Raw genomic sequence first — 15,848 nt, forward strand, 5'->3', positions numbered from 1 at the left:
TTAAAGAAAGATAATCTGGGTATTTTGGAACGATCAACTCCTATGTGTTAGAAATCTATAATATAAAAATTGAAGGCCTTTGTGTTGGAAAAAGAGTCAAGAATTGAGATTTGTTCTTAGGTTAGGAAAAATTTAACCTCTTTTAGTCCTACTTAGTTTGCCCACCAGTGAAATCAGACAATGGACAGTAGTCAAAAGACTGAAAATAGTCAAGAACTGGCAAGGACACAGAGTAACTGAAACCTACATATGCTCTGGGCAGAAGACTAAATGAATGTGATCACTTTGGAAAACTGCCAGTGTCTGAGGCTAAAGTGTCATGTATGTTTTGACTATGTAGTTACACTCCTGGTATACAGTCAACAGAGATCAGTCCTTATGTCCATTGACCAACATGGACAAGATAAGCCATTAAAACAACACAAATTTTTGGCAGTAGATGAATTGTGTTACACTTCTATAAAGCATTACAATACAAAACTAAAAGTGAAAATTTTATGGTTATGAATAAAAATATTAGATAAGTGCCACAAATACAGTACTCAGCCTTTCATTACGTCTCTACTACAAAGCCACATACCTTTGGAGTCAAAAATATGTTGGAGTCAATAATATGTTGAGGATTAAGGTCACAAGAAAAAATTCAGACAGAAGGAAAAGCATAGAAAGATGTCCCTTGAAATCAACCTAATGCCAGACATTCTTAGCTATTGGCATTTGTGAAGAGAAAAAGTATTCTTATAAATTTTTCATTTCACTTTAGTGCCTTATGCTCTCCAACAGTCTACGTTGCCAAAATTCTCTTATTAGATATCAGAAGCAGATGTGTTCCTTTTAACCTTGATTCATATATTAACTCCCATTACTGAGAATAAAGGAGTAAACATTTAGACCACAAACATTATTTTTCTCCTTAATCTTCAAGGTTGACTATTCAAGGAAAGTTCTTATTGAATCATCCTGTGTCACCTCCGCACACTGTGGACAGAGGCAGCAAGCTGAGCCAATGGAGAGTAGGATATGAAATGCTGGGCTTCGGATTCCCCTGGAACTGGAGTTAAGGACAGTTCATAGCCACCATGTGGGTGCTGGGAATTGAACCTGGGTCTTCTGCAAGAGCACTCAGTGCTCTTAACCACTGAGCCATCTCTCCAGCCCCAACCATGGCTTTCTTAATTGATTTGTCATATTAAGAAGACCTCACCTAGCATGACATGCATGAGACTAATACACTAGGAAAATTTTAGTAGAAAATTGTGTGAAATACTGACAAACTGGCATTTTGGACCAGAAACAATTAGTAATATGTAAATCAAGTAACTTAATGGTATACTGGTTTCCCCAAACATTGCAGGTCTTTTTCTGTATACACACATGTAAGTCAATCATATGACATTTTCTTGGGTCATTTACTTTCAGATAATTTGGGTGTAATTTTTGAAGGTCTCCTTTTCAGGAAAATCATTTTCCAGCCCTTTTATAATTTTTCTAAAATGTCATGTAATAAGCATCCTGATAAGAGAGCTCAATTTTTCTGAGACCCGATCCTAATGCTAATATATGCCAGTATTTCATTGTGAATCAAACATTACCTTTACATTCTATTAGAAAATAAATTTAAATGTATGATGAGATTCACCAAAGATTGTTTTCCTTTAATACCATAAAGTGAATCATATTTGCATTTTACTGAAACATACTTGTATTCTTATATCCAGGTAGACCTGGAATTCTCTTTTTGTTCTTCATTTACTGTGGTATGAGGCATAATGGCTAATTATTTTTGAAGGCATCGAGTATCTTCATTTACATGTGACTAGTTGGAAATCTTTTTACCATGCTTTCCTTCACTATTTTTTCTTAAATGAATTTGAGATAATTTTCTCTTTATAATGTAGCACAATTTCATTATTGAAAAAAAAATGCTTCTTCCTTAATGCTTTGACATGAAATAATTTTCCAAGCTTGACCATTTGTGATGGGAACTCACTGAACGCCTTAATTTCTCCTGCTCTTCTGCCTTGTTTGTTCTAGGAGCTATACTAGACTACAGAAAGTAGTATTCATTTCACTATAAAGAAAAAATAAGGATATTTAAAATTAGTAGAGCACAATAATTTGCTAATAAAGTGGAGATTCAATTTTATTGGCATATAGTTTTTCACGCCATCCTACGTATCTTTGAAAAGAAGTTTGGGTTCAGCTACGACATGTTTCCAAATCTCCACAAACAGCAGGAGATGCACAACATTCCAGGCCTTAATAGAGGTGATGATGGTTCAGCAATGGATTTGGTGAGCCACTACCAGTCTCGCTGGCAATATGCTAAAATACACATAAAATAATTCACTGTATACTTGGCACTTAGTGAAATGGCCATATAAGGGTGAAATTGTGTCAGGATGTTGAAGACATCAAGTAAAATGTCTTGGTATCATCTCTTTTCCTAGCTTCCCTTTTTCTGTTTTGGAAAGAGCTTTCTTTGAAGCCCAGCTTGACAAAGGCAGACTAAGATGAATACTTAGATATGATGGCTATATATTTTCAGTAACTTGGAAAGAAAAAGATTAGTGGTTGTTTACAAGGTATTGCTTTTTCATAGACTCTAGATTCAAACTATGTATTGCATACACAAAATGATTGGATGAAATAAACTGTAGGCATAATCCAATTAGGAGGCATGGAATATTCAGGACAATGGAGAATTTTCTACAGTCTTCAGTATTTTGAGGACACCGTTCACAACATATAAATTGCAGAAATTTTAGCCACATCTTTTTGTGTCATGATTAGCAATGTATTACTACTAAATGCTGACCATGAAATGTGTCACTTCCTTCATACCCAAATTTGTTGGATATATAAGTCCCATCACAAAGAGGTACTGTGGGAACCAAAGCTCTCTAAAAGACAGGAATTTCTCAAGTACCACATATATTCAATGCTAAATGTATTCTTAGATGTTTCACATTAACAAAACATAAATGCACTAAGACGTACAAGAAAGAGACTTAGGGAGTTGGGCTTGGTGGCTCGTGTCTGTAATCCTAGCACTTGGGAGGCTAAGGCAGGGAAACTGTCATGATTCCAGTCTGGCTTGTTCTGCATGGTGACTTCTTCCAGGCCAGACTGGATTAGAATGAGAGCCTGTCTTTAAAACAGAGGATTCAAGATTTATCAGATTCATACTCTCTAGTTAACTGATCCCCTCACTTAAAAATGATTTCAAATTCTAGTGAACAAAGTTTCTATTTCTCTTTAAATTATTTTAAAGAATTTTATAGATGATATTTGATTGGTTTTCTCCTTTGGCAGCATGCATAGCATCTTCTGATACCATGAGAGCTAGTCCTCAGGAAGAAGGCTTCCAGGTCAAGTCCAGCTCAAGTGCTCCAATTCCTGTGTCCAAAGTATGCCATGTCCTCAGCAATAGGGTCTCAACTGCAAGTTCTTGGAGGCAATCAAGGGCTATGGGAATAGTCTGTCTTATTTTGGGAGTTTCTTGGACTACCCTGATCAACAATTTGAAAGGGAGTTTCCCTTGCATGTTACTGTGATTTTTGCTATACAGCCTTCAACTGTACACATGCACTCACTAGTGTTCATTTCCTATAAGCAAAGATGCTAGGGTATGGGGCAACTTGACTTGTTAATTGGCAGCTGTTGGACTCCCATGTGCTATCCTGGTGCCTTGAGCAAAATGACTGTCTGACAGACAGGAAGCTAAACTACTCTTATGCCATCACCAGCTGTCTTGACCACTTCACAGATACCTTGAGATAAGTGCGCAAAGATCACAATTGATTACTGCTGCTCCTGGAGGCATGGCCTTAGCCAGAACTGGTTTAAACTCTTTATACTACACTTGTTCCTATAGCAAGCCTCAGTGCAACCTAGGTGACCTGAATCTTTTTCAGTAGGCCAGAGGGGTGGCCTAGGAGAGGGACTGGGTGATTGATGCTAAGGGACAAGGCTATGATAGTTGGTCCCAAACTAAAGTCTCTGTGATTGTTACTGGTGCTAAGAGACAAAACGATAGTTGACAAAAACCACAAGCCTCAGTGATGGTGACTGATGTTAAGAGGTGAGATTGTGATTGTTCCTAATAGGCGGTTGTAATTTGTCCAAAAATCCTTTCAGGCTATATAACCAGGTTGTTCAGGCATGACTGTCAGATTCTCTCCTGTGCTGTGTGACCTGGTGTTGCAGCATTAAGCACAATAAAAGGCTTCTCTCTTAACTGATCTTTCCTTACCTGTTTTCAATAATGCAGACTGAGCTGATGGCTTAGAGAAAGGAACAGCAGAGCCAAGGGTGATGGCTCAGGCTTGTAATCATAGCAATCAGGAAGGGGTAGCAGCACAGTCGTGACTTAAATTCTAATATTGGACACGTGAGACCCTGTTGGAGGGGGAAGAAGATAGAGGAGGGATAATAGCAGTGGAATTTGAGCAGGAAGCAGGCCAGGTTACAGAAGGGGCAAGTCAGACAGCTGATAACCAAAGCAGCGGCTGACAACTTATGAGAGGCCAGGAAAGAAAGAAAGAAATAGTACTGTGGAAGTATAGAGAGAGCAAGAAGGTGGCAAGCGTTGATATTGAAAAAGAGGAAAAATGCTGTGAGGAGCCAGGAAAGAGATACAGAAGGCCCTGTTTGCTGGAAGAGTTCCAGACAACTATCTACTCTTCAGGGTCAAAAGTTAGAAGCTGGGGATGAGAGCTGCAACCCTGGATAGTATTAAGTGATAAGGAACCCCCAGTCATGGGCCTACAAAGAGCTGTAACAGTGGCTGATATTAAGGGCTGAGGACTCCAGGTATCTAAGTTTGCCTGGAAGCTGCAACACCAGCTGCAAACAAGGGCCAAAGAACCTCTACAGATGTTATAGTGCTACAACTGCTGTAACATGTGCAGGGCTAAAGGTCCCTGTTTATGTGCCCAGCTGCCTTCTGTCACTACTTGCTGCTGTCAAGTACAGAGGGAAACAAAAGCTACCAAAGACCAGCCCGGCAAGACCTTCTTCTGGTGTACCCACTGTTGATTTCTCTCTGGGTATAGCAAAACGACATCCAGCCGGCTGATGGGTAACACCTCCAATGTTTGAAAAATCCCTCCATGTATCAGAAAACGAAATGTTGAGAAATCATAGTATTCAAACACAAAACAGAAGCAAAACAGGAATGCTTACTTAAATGTAGAATATTTATTTAGATATGAAATTCCCTTAAATATTAAGCAAGTTTAAAATATTTACAATCTTTTTTGGTCAAGAAAAATATTCCAAACTGCAAAATTTGTGAGTGAATTTGAGAACATAAGAGCCCTTGACTTTAAAAAATGGTAAAGTACACAACTACATAAAATTGTTAAGGAGACAAAGGAAAGAATGTGAGAAATATTTATACCTAAGGCTATCTCTTTTATATAATTATGATAACACAACTGAAAATATTGGCAAAATGTGCAAAGTTGTTGGAGATATAAAGCAATTAAGCTTACCTATTTCCAAAAAGAGATTTAATGATAGCATACGAAATGGTCACCTTTCCAAAACTTTTCCATGTCAAATCATTAAGGAAATTTTTTTTACTGTTAATTAAACATTGTTATGCTATGAAGTGAAAAAAAAAACGTTTCCCTGGATTATTCATATGTTCAGTATACTGACACCAGGGAACTTGAAGTTCTTAGTCTCATTAACAAAAAATTTAAGAATGGATTCAATGGGGCTGGAGAGCTGGCTCAGTGCTTAAGCACACTGACTGTTCTTGCAGAAGACTCAGGTTGGAATCCCAGCACCCACATGGCAATTAACAACTGTCTGTAACTCCAGTCTCAGGGGATCTGACAGCCTCTTCTGACCTCTGCAGGCATTGCATGACACAGGTGCACTTACCTACATGCAGGCAATACATGCATACACATAAAATAAAAAATAATAAATAAAATATTTTTTTAAAAAAACGAATGGACTCAAGTAGAAGCTTGAAGACAATTTTATTAGTGTTTTAAAAAAATCCCATGACTGGTAAGCTGAAAGACACCACAGCTTTCCAGAGGAACAGGATGGAGCTGAAAAAGTGAAAACACCAAGCTGTTTGACTTAAACTGGTATGAATGTCAGCCACATTATGGACACGCAGCAGCCACATGGCAGAAAGGGAGCTTTAGAGAAAGAGTGGAGTTCAAGCTGTTAGGGAAGCACAAAGTCTTAGAGAAAGCATATTTAGAACAGAGATAGAAAGAAGCAAAGGAAAGTTAAACCTTTCTGAGTAATTCAGAACAGCTGTCAGACTTAGGAAATTGTTTCTGGCTCTAAAAGAGACTGCCAGACTGGTGGGTATTCTGGGAAGGAAAAGTGCATTATGTCATTAAAAAGTAATTATCCTGCCATCTATTGGCATGACTTAAGGTGGATCTCCCTTCCTGAGAGGTAGTCCTTTGGCAGGTGATTGGCTGAGATAACTGGATTAACTGTCAAGAGAGGAGATACAGGCATGTCTCCAGTCGGATGTAGATTCCATTCTTTTGGCTAGGAGGCAACAGCTTTCCTTTGGATGGGGGGACTTCAGTACTACTGTAAACATACTACCCCAAAAGCTTGGGTGTCAATATATATACATATACAAATAAAGGCTCCTTATTTACATCTTGTGAGAGCAAAGGAGTCAAAGAAAACAATTTGTGTAAGGCAGAGATTCAAAGGGAGGCAGGTAGTCAACTGGGAAAGCTTTGGGATATGAAGATTTTTAAAAATCACCTAAGACTTCAAGCATAATTGGTATGAATTTGGTGATGTGAGGAAGCTGGAGACAAGCCAACTAGAATCTGTTGTGTGGTATGTCTTGGATTAAGGGGACATATTTAGGCGCCTCCCAAGGCAAGTTGATCTGCCATTAAATCATGAGGATTTGCACAGAGGTGTGCCTTGGTTGCCTTAGCTGTGTGCTGAAAAGTTTGCAGGCCACAGTTCTATTGTCATACAGGGTGTGACCACTGTTCCTTGAGTATTTAATTTCTCATTTGAGATAAATTAATTATTCTTTCATTCAAATCCAAATATAATCTTTTTTATTAGAAAATGTGTGAAGGTTAGTCAGAAAAAGGGGACAGTTTCTCACTTGGGGAGAAATATTCCACCTGTTTTTCAAAAGTGCGATATTCTACTGTCCAAACAATATTTAAGCTCATATTTATAAAACTCAGTTCAATGTTCTGCACTTATTGAGGATTTGAAAGTAACAGTGTCAAAATTCCCCCATCATACTGCCCAGTTCAATTAAAAAATAAAAACCTGAGTGTTTTTCATTAAAATCCCTTCTTTAATCAACTTTCCAACAAGGAAAAAGGATGTGCCTAAGAGGTGAAGGGTACCAGCGCTAAGGAGGTGGCTGGTGTGTGACTGGCTGATGCCTGCTAGTGGGCAAGGTGGAAGGCTGATCCTGGGATGATCACGGTGACATGCCAGTTGGAGTGTGGTCTCTTAGACATCTCTCTGGTCCCTGGGCTCCTTTCTGATTATCTGTCCTGCTTCAATGTAAGGCCAAATTGGGCTGCAACAAGAAGGCACTGGGTGGGTGAGGCCACCAGATCCTTTGCAGGGAAAGGTTGGGGTTGGGGTTTGGGAGGGGAGATAGGTTCTGTACAGACAGAGAGGAGTAGGGAAATGGTAATTAAGAAGAGGCTTGCAGCCACTGGGCAGAAGGTACAGAAGGCAGACACCCCAAATACTCCCGCCTCCCTTCTAATTCCCCCTAGCCTAAGTACTCCCAGCTGCCTTCTAGGCCCCTCCTCTGCCCTCCTTCAGAGTCCGAATCCCTGAGGAGCTCTGGGTGAGACAGAACATGTTTAAAAAACCTGTACTTACTAGCATCTAGAAAGTTGCTCACTTCAAAAGTGGGATCGCAAGTTACAGGCAGGACAGGTAGACAAGGACAGGTAGATAAGCAGATCCAAAGTTAGTCTGGAGACCATCTCGGTTTTGTACCCCAAGCCTTAAAAAGAAATGGCGGCTGGGGAACAGGGAGGATGGTTGACAAAAAGGTTGGGGACAAGTCCAGGATTGAAGACAAGGAAGTCCCTGCCTTCCACTGAGTATGCAGCCCTTGCCCCTGTGTCCTGCGTGCTGTTCTGCACTTCTACTCTTCCCAGCACATTGTGACGCCTGAAAAAGAGAAGCAGCCTGCCCAGAATCCCTGCAAGCCAGGACAGGAACACAGACAGATTTGCACCCCCCCATCCCCCGCCCTTTACAGAAAGCTTGCCACACTGAAGGAGGACAGAGAAGGTGGCACGGCCTGCCAGGGCATAGATGTCTCACTTGTGTGGCAGGAGTGGAGGCAGAAGGCACACGTGAAGGGCAGGCTAGCTGAGAGGGCCCCTCATATCATCAGGTGCCAAAACTAAATGAGCATGTGTCCAGGCCTGCTTCTAGGACTCCAAGGACTTCTCACTGCCTCCTCTTTCCCAACCCCCACCTCTACCCTCAGCACAGGAAAAGAGAAATCTGGACATGGAAGAACTCTTCAGTGACAAGGGAGGAACACCTTCAAACCAAGGACAGATGTAAAATGAGCGACATCCTCAGGAGAAGGGGCAGACAGAAGTAGCTGGTACTCGGGAAGACAAGGCCATCTCAGAAAACCAGGGAAAGGCAGATGAGGAAATGCCAAGGGGTCAGGAAATGCCAGAGCTTGAGAGAAATGCAGGGCAGAGGGGAAAGCCAGTGAGAGAGGGGAAGCCAGAAAGTGAAAGAGGAGCTGGGCAGGAAAGTGCCCAGCTGAGGACCATGCACCCAGGAAAACCAAAAGAAAGACCAAGAAGGGGCTGGTTCACTGTCTCAAGGAGTATAAAGAGGCCATCCATGATATGAGCTTCAACAATGAGGACATGATTAGAGAATTTGATAACATGGCCAAGGTAAAGGATGAGGAGAGAAAGGACAAGCTGAAAACAGGGAGAATTTTTTGGATGCAAAGAAGTTTACAGGACCGGTTCTACCAAGGGGTCCCAGGGAATTCAGGGGTGGCTGTAGGGCTGCACACAGGGACATTGAAGACAATCCTTGTGTGTAATACCCCTGCGGCATTTTCTGGGCAAAGTGCTCTAAGCTTATGCTGCTGCTTTCTTTGATTTGGGCATTCCTCCTGTTACCTGCAGCCCCTCTGTCCCTGCGGCAGTGTTCCAAGTTTCACTGGAAAATTTATGTTCATTGCATGGAAAATATTCTTATTGCATTGTAAAGTTTCAGAACAATTCAACCTGCAGAACCACATAGTTGGCATCAGCTTGCTTTTGTAAAACTGCAAAAGATACTCAGTATTCTGTATCTAGAAAACAACTCTGAATACTATATATTAATCAAATTTAGACCCCCACCCCACCAATTTAACCCCCCCCCCACGGATTTCAGGCATTCTGTCATATATGTTAAGCCCTATCTGGTCAAGCATTTCTATCCAGGTGTCCCTTGGTGCAATTTCATCCACTGGAGTCTAGTCAGCCTGTCTAGATTCACTTCCTTAAAGATGATCTACTCTCCCTCAAGCCACAATAATCATTTGCCGATAGTTCCTTGGCTAGGGTTGGGGCCTGATGCCCATTTCCCCCATTCTATGCTAAGTTTTGTCTGACTGAGTCATCATGGGTCTTGTGCTTGCTTTCAGCATTGCTGCAATTTCATATGAACAAGTTTCCAGTGGCCTCAAAGTCTCTGTTTCTTTATGTTCATGCACCAACCCTGACTCTTCCAATCTTTTTGCCACCTTTTCTGCAATGGTCCCTGAGCTGTCGGTGCGTGAGGTTTAATATAGGAGTCCAATCCAGGGACACACACTCTTCAGTCTCTTATTCTCTAAAACTTAGCCAGTTGTGGCCTTCTATGTGCATCACCCTCTGTTTCATGAGGAAGCTTCACTGGTGAGAGTTGAGGGATGTATTAGTATTCTCTCTACTTCCTGTTCTGTGACGTTCCATGAGCCTTAGGTGTAGAGAGTCCACTGTAGATACGATTCTAACCACATTATTGAGATGTGCTTGTCAAGTATTACTGTTTGCTTTATGTTTTTCTTGTAGTAATACAAATGTTAATATGACTCGGGGAAGACTACCACAGAGGTAAAATGGCATTTTCATCACATGATGCAAAATGTACATATTATCAATTTTACTTATCAGTATTCATGTTAAATTAACCTTGGTCTCCAGGATGAGGTTGTTTCCATCAGATTAACCCATAGAGAAATTGATCTTTTATTTCTCCCTTTTCAAACTTTACTCTTTGAAATATTCACCATTGGCCACCCATAGTTAAAGAATGGAGCATTACAACTTTTCTTTATTGATTCCAGATTTTCATATAATATATTTTGATCATATTCAGACTGCCTTACTCTCTCCACCCCCTCCCCTCCACACATCTGATTTTGTGTCCTCCATTATTATCTTTTACTTTTAAATTATTTATTTTTAATTTTTGTTTTTTTATTTTTTATTTTTTAAAGAGAATTTATTTATTTATTTTTAAATTTTCATTTATTATTTTTACTTTATGTGTATGCGTGTACTGCCTGCATGGAAGTAAGTGCACCCATGCTGTGCAATGCCCGCGGAGATCAAAAGAGGCTGTCGGATCCCCTGGGACTGGAGTTATGAACAGTTCTTAGCTGCCATGTGGGTGCCGGGATTTGAACCTGGGTCTTCTGCAAGAACAACCAGTGTTCTTAACTTCTGAGCCATCTCTCCAGCCCCAATTTTTGTTTTTTTTAAAAGTCTTTCCATTCCATTCTGTGCCTCCCACATGTCCCTGGGTCCATGCCCTGGAGTCTGGAGTCTGGAGTCTGGTCAACACACCAGTAAAGAAAACTGGCTGCCCTCTTTCAGCATCCATCAGTTGCCAATATATATTTGCCTAGGACTGGAGCATCCTGCCTACCTCCCACATCTATCCTGGTCTCTGTCTGTCTTGGGTGTGCACAGGTCTTTGCATGATGTCATAAGTTCTGTGCAACTACTTTGTGGTATCCAGGCACCATAGTTTCCTTCCATCATCTACTATCTCTGGCACTTACACTATTTCAGCCCCCTGTTCTTCAGTGATCCCTGAGTCTTGAGAGGAGAAGGTGCAATATACATATCTCATTTAGGGCTGGACACTCTACAATCTCTTATTCTGCCTTATCTTATTATGCAAATCACTTCTTATACTTTATCGTTTTGTTTGAAATAGAGTCTCCTTACAGCTACAACTGGCCTGGAACTAACTATGTAGACCAGGCTGGCCTCATTCTCATAGAGATCCACCTGCCTCAGCTCCTGGAGTATTGGGATTGAAGGTGTGTGCCAGCCAGTATGCCTGGGCATTATGACCTATTGTAATGGAAAAGTGTCTTAAAAATTATTTGTAATTCTTTTGCACAGTATATTTAGTCTTCCCCATTTATTCGCATAGTCCCTTATTTATAAGCAATACTAATTCACATATTTCTTTCCTCAAATCATTTCTCACTTTGGCCATTGGGAAGTTTCAGTTGGCTGCTTTATTCATTCTGTATCATTGTATTGTGAGATTTATTTAGTATGTTCTGGTATTGTTAGATAATTTAGTCAGACGTGTTGGTGCCTGCCTCTAACCCCAGAGGATCTTAATTCTCAGTCTCCCCTTGGATGCATAGCAAGACCGTGTCTCAAAAAGCAACAAAAGATGTTCTAGCTTTCCTATACATATTTCCTGCCCAATTCCTATAACCAGCCATTTCTCCAAGCAGTCATGATAGCTTTTATTGGAGAATGGTGTTTAAAACTAAGGATGGAAGTGCTAAGTATACTCACTGCAATAAGGATTTAATGTGTCTTGTCCTTCTGAATTAGCATAGTAAAACATATATGTGTTTATAATAGACCATGAATGTACATATGTGGGATCTGCCACCAGCAACTCAAGTTTCCAAGACTGGCAGCTTCTATTCCATGCCCTGGCAGGTGGCCTAGGAAGGAAACTTTTCCTATGCATTGCTGTGCTTAATATCACATCCTCTTATTCATAAACACCCATGAAGAGAAGATATCTCACTAGGATGATTGTCATCCATTAAATTTAGACACTAATCTGAAGAACTTGAAGCCAGGTTCCTCTTACCAAACTGCTTCATAGCTATTATCTTCCTTTCCTCCATGGAGATGAGGAATTTATGTGGCCAGAGTTGTTTAGACTGATTGCATATGGATACTTTTCTAAACCCCTAACTGACATTCTTCCCATGTTGGTGGAAGTAGAACTTCAATGTCCAAAGATGTTCATGTTATTAACTGAAATAATATCCTCAGCATGCAGATATATCCACTTGGCAATGTTCAAAGACATAGTTAGGTACACCAAAAATTTAATCAAGGATGCACTAGAACCAGCCAGTTTCTTGCTCCTACCAGTATCTTATCTTTCATTGCACTTCCTCCACTGTTATAGACTCTATCCTCTAGAACCATAGTCCAAAATAAACTTTCTTCCTAAAAAAAAAAATCAGTTCATGTACGTAGAAATCCATGAATGTGGCAGTTGAAGCCATCGTAAAGGAAAACTTATATGAGTTGCTTTCAGAAGGAAGTCAAAGAAAATATAGTGAAAGTTTCTAGTTAAAGGTTAATTTGGCGGCTTCATATTACTTAAGGCTAATGTTCGTTTTAGTATTGACACTGGGATGGCCTTTCTTTTGCTTATGTGGGATCTCAAGGGGAAAGAATCTTCTTAATCTAATGTCATCCCATAAATTAACTTATTTAACAGCACAAATAACGTATGAGTGCCCATTGTCCCTTCATTCTACAACACCACTGAATTAGTGTTCTCCAGAGAAACAAAACATAAGAGAAGATTTATTATAGAAAGTACTCATGTGATTGTGTAAGCCAAGAAAACACATGACAATGCCATCTGCATGATGGAGAACTATGAAGAGCAGTGGTACAATTCAGACTCAAGTATGAAGGCTTAAAAATCATGGGAGTTTTGTCCATGGTGTAATGCTTGGTCCTATACTAAAAGCCTGAGAGTTTCTGGTATAAGCTCCCCAAATTTGAAGGACCAAGAACCTGGAGTTCTAATACTTCAGAGAAGGAGAAAACAAATTTCTCAAATGCACAAGAGAGCACCAAGATGTACTTGTGCTTTTTGTGCTATGTGGTCCCTTAGAGGGTTGGATACAGGTGGCTCACACTGTTGCTGAGGGACTGCCTTTACTCAGTGTATCGACTCAAATGTTAATCTCTTACAGAAATATAAAGTGAATCAGAAATACTGTCTTACCATCAATTCCTAGTATCACTTGACTCAGTCAAGTTGACACAAAAAGCCCAGCATTGCCTCCTAGCCCCTGCTTTTCTAAAGTAAAAGTGTCTCCTGTCTAATACCATGCCTTCCTTCTGGATTTTCTACTACCCTACAATTCAGGATGTAACACATCCACACAACCAGAAGTATCTGGCCTACATCAGGAGCCCAAGCCTCCTGATTCCCAAACTCCCTCCCACCTCAGTCTTTCATTGATACCCCAGAAAGTTAGATTTTTGCCCACTCTAGCTTGATAGCACTCAAGGGAGCTTAGTTTCCCAGGAGGAGCATTAATGTACAGATGCAAGTCCTCTCCTGCCTCATTATTGTGGCTTCTGGCCACACTAAGAAACCCTGGGCAAGAGCAGGAAGAGCATAGGATCTCTTGACTTAGACCTAGGAAGACAGTCACCTGCTGAAATTTGGAGGCGTTACGAGAAATATCCAGACAGAACACATTCTAGGTGGTCTGAGGGGCCAGAGCTAAGAAGAAGAGGGTGATCTCCTAGGAATGAATATTTTAGTTCAATTTAAGGAAGGATTCTCTTAGTAAGGATGGTTGCCCGGCAACAGAAAGGCTTGCTTTGAGATGGAATTAATGTGTTGGGATGGAGTACACCATCGAGGATGCAAGAAAGAAACTCCTGCCATAGTTAAGGGTCCAACTAAATTATTCCAAACAGCCTACCTCAGTGTGAAAACCTGCAGCATGTAGATCTCCAACAAGTCCACCAGGCTCACACTTGTATCCACAGTCTTTTTATTAGTATTTGAATGTCATCTTGTCACCAAGATCTTGTCCTGGACTCCCCCTTGGCTCCCTAGTCTTTGTGACCTCTGTTGAAAAAATTCAGATGAGCCACACCAAGCATTGTGTAGAAGACAGACAGTGATTGTTACAGAATAAAGTAGCACTCTCAAAGGGTGAGAGTAGACAAATGCCAGAGACCATTTTTAGAGCAGTTCAGTCTCAAGGTCTGAGCAATAGTAATAGCTAAAGAGATCATTATGCCACTTCTACATTTTAGGTAAGCTTTATTATATATCTAAATCTCTAAAATATACAACTTTTGTGAAAGATGTTTGTTTGTTCAGGTGATTAGCTGCCCCATTTTCAATAACTCTTACAAGAAGGGATAATGTTATGTCCTTGTCCTTTATCAGAAGACCTCTGTATATATATTAAACATATAATGTTTACATACATTGCAGGCAGTTCAAAATGTCTGTCTCTACTCAGGGCCAGAGACATGACTCAGATCCCATTCCTTTGACCAGCAACCAGAGTCCTGTTGTTTCAATTCTTCGTTTTATAAATTTCTGATGAAGATGGAGGAGTCCATCCTCAATGATGTCCCCAAGCCTGCTAATATCTAATTAACTGCCTAACAATCTAACTGCCTATGTATCACCAGTTGGGAAAAAAAGTTCAGGCACTGAAAAGCCTCTTTCCCTTACTATCTTACAGAAGCCAAAAATAAACCAAGCCTCGAGCCACAACTCTTTCAATCTCCCTAACACATTCCTACTCTGGGAAACCACTTGGTAGGCAAGGAACTAAAGACATCTGGTCCTGAATGATGGTAAGAGGGCAGTGGCACCTGGAGACCCCCTAGGTTTTCCTCACAGGGAAAATCCTAATTTGGGTCATAAACTTCCTTTATATGACTTCTTCCTCAGCACACACTCGGTGCCCCATTATCACCCACCCATCTAGTTTCTCATCTCTTGCTGCAATACAAAGGTAGAAGCAGAAAATATCATCCTGTCTCCAGGGCTTGGTTTTACTAGGCAGATTTTATTCACTATAATTGTGTGGCAGACAAGAGATCTCAGTTCCCCTAGATCCAGGACTACACAAGTGACTGAAGTGGAAGGGCCTCCATCTAGGACTTTAGTGCCACAACTAGGCTGATAGGGATACAAAGGGACATCCAGAAACTCTCCTTTCTTCTGGCCTATCATGTCATAGTCTGTGCAACCTTGTGGCAAAACCTAACCAGAAGCCAGAGGCAGAGGGGTCTCCTGAGGTCCAGGGTGCCCATGGAAGTTATCCATGAGGCACAGTACTGTGCCCAACAGCTGGGATAGAACTGAAGGGACAGATGGAGATATAGAGAAGTAGCAGATACAGATGAAAACAGTATCAAATCAGAGGCACGCAAACATCCAGCATAACTCAACTGGGAAAGCTGAGGCAATTAGCTAGGGTTACCATTTGAGGGAATCTTGGGAGGAGGTTCTACTTGTCCTCTCAATAGGCAAGCCTCTGCCTTTTCCTTCCCAGTGCAAACATTTTTATATTATGGGATAAACATTAACAAGCTCAGTTTAAAATACTTTACCTTTTAGTTTTTCTCAAAGATACAATGTGCTTAAGTACCCTCAGCTGTTTGCTGCTTTCCTTTCTCCTTACTACAGAGGTGGGGGCCAAGCCCATCCCCAGGCAAAGCGTCTTAGAGGACATTTGAAATAAATATTCTTGAGTCTGAAGGGGGGTCAACTCCACTTACAGAGCCAGCTTC

At 40.8% G+C, this 15,848-nt stretch overlaps 1 pseudogene; it reads left to right on the forward strand.

The window, feature by feature from the left end:
- The first annotated feature begins 8,508 nt into the window (after positions 1-8,508).
- Positions 8,509-9,073, forward strand: LOC115070197 (annotated as a pseudogene).
- Positions 9,074-15,848: the final 6,775 nt, after the last annotated feature.

The sequence above is a fragment of the Nannospalax galili genome, unplaced genomic scaffold (assembly GCF_000622305.1).
Source record: "Nannospalax galili isolate Female #2095 unplaced genomic scaffold, S.galili_v1.0 scaffold671, whole genome shotgun sequence".
NCBI lineage: Eukaryota > Metazoa > Chordata > Mammalia > Rodentia > Spalacidae > Nannospalax > Nannospalax galili.